The sequence below is a fragment of the Medicago truncatula genome, chromosome 4 (genome assembly GCF_003473485.1).
Source record: "Medicago truncatula cultivar Jemalong A17 chromosome 4, MtrunA17r5.0-ANR, whole genome shotgun sequence".
In the NCBI taxonomy this organism is placed as follows: Eukaryota; Viridiplantae; Streptophyta; class Magnoliopsida; order Fabales; family Fabaceae; genus Medicago; species Medicago truncatula.
The window spans coordinates 24818160-24819935 of record NC_053045.1 but is presented as its reverse complement, the minus strand read 5'-3'; the positions used below and the strand labels follow the sequence as shown (position 1 = coordinate 24819935).

Genomic DNA, 1776 nt, shown 5'->3' with positions numbered 1-1776 from the left:
GAAATAGTCTTTACAATATTTGAGACATATAGTTTCGATCTTCAAGGGAACTAATAATGATCAAGTCAGCGAAATAGGCTTGGTTGTTAGAGGAACCAAAATCTAATAGTAATCAAGTCAGCGAAATAGGCTTGGTTGCTAGAGGAACAAAAGAGAAACTGTCTTGAGAAATTAGGTCTAACATAAGGTTATAAGTTTAATAGTTTGGTTTGTGAAGGACTTGTCATTAGGATGAACCAATAATTTAAAGGCTTTTATCTTTTCTTTTATTTTCTTTTAATTAAAAACCCAAACTTTTCTATCTTATAAACCTTTAGTCTAATTATTATCTAAAGTTAATTGAATTCATAACTCCCTGTCGGAACGATACTCTTTTCATACCACTTCGGTAAGACCGTGCACTTGCGGTTTTATTCCATCAAGTTTCTGGCGCCGCTGCCGGGGAGTTATTGTAATGTGATTAACTCTTCAATAGTGGTTAGTCTAAAAAAAAAAATTATATAAGTAAATAAAATATATATATATATATATATATATATATATATATATATTTTATTTCTTTCTCTTATCTTTTTTATTTTTATATATTTATCTCTCTCTCTCTATAAATAAATAAAATATATATATATATTCTCTCTCTCTCTCTCTCTCTCTCTCTCTCTCCCTCCCTTTCTCCTTATTTTATTTTAACTTTATTTTATTTTATTTTATTATATTTTAATTTTTTATTATTATTTTTTATTTTCTATCTTTAACCGTTTTAATTTCAGGCATGGCTCAAAGAAGATAATAACGATATGGATGAGAAACGTGCTCTCAAAGAGTATGCAATCACATCTTCAGATGAGCCATATGATGCTATTGTGTACCCAACGGTTGAGGGTAGTAAATTTGAAATAAAGCCTGCACTTATTTACCTAGTGCAGCAGAATCAATTTTTCGGATCACACACTGAGGATCCGAATCTTCATGTTTCAATTTTTTTAAGACTCAGTGGAACTTTGAAGGCAAACCAAGAGGCCGTAAGACTGCACCTCTTTCCTTTCTCTTTGAGGGATAGAGCTAGTGCTTGGTTTCATTCATTGCAAATTGGTTCTATCACCTCATGGAACTAAATGAGGAAGGCATTTCTTTCCCAATTCTTTCCCCATAGTAAAACTGCTCAATTGAGAAGTCAAATCACACAATTCACTCAAAAAGATGATGAATCTCTTTACGATGTGTGGGAGCGTTTCAAAGAAATGCTTAGGCTTTGCCCCCATCATGGTTTTGAGAATTGGCTTATTATCCACACTTTTTATAATGGTCTTTTGTTTTCCACGAAAATGAATGTTGATACAGCTGCAGGTGGAGCTTTAATGAATAAAACTTTCACAGGAGCATATGATTTGATCGAGGACATGGCACAAAACCACTATCAGTGGACAAGTGAGAGAGTTATCACTGAAGGTACTCCTCCACCCTCTAAAATAGAGGCAGGTATGTACCATATTTCTACCCTTGATCATTTATCTGCTAAGGTGAACACACTTCTTCAAAAATTTGATAAATTAACTATAAGTGTCGTCACACCTGCTCTTGTTTCACCACCTTGTGAATTTTGTGGAATACTTGACCATACTGGTGTTGAATGCCAACTAGGTAGTGTTGCTAAAAGTCCCGAGCAAAATTCTTACACCTTTGGACAAGAAACAACACCATCTGTTTATGCAAACAACCAAAGAGTCCCTCAGAAATCCAGCTTGGAAATTTTACTAGAAAAACATGCTATGGAGC

General features: G+C 33.8%; 1 non-coding gene across 1 annotated transcript; it reads right to left on the bottom strand.

Annotated features, from left to right (window-relative positions):
• Window positions 1–1163: 1163 nt before the first annotated feature.
• LOC120580375 (small nucleolar RNA R71) lies at window positions 1164–1270 on the bottom strand. Its single transcript, XR_005646099.1, has one exon. It is a non-coding gene; the product is annotated as a small nucleolar RNA R71 (small nucleolar RNA).
• Window positions 1271–1776: the final 506 nt, after the last annotated feature.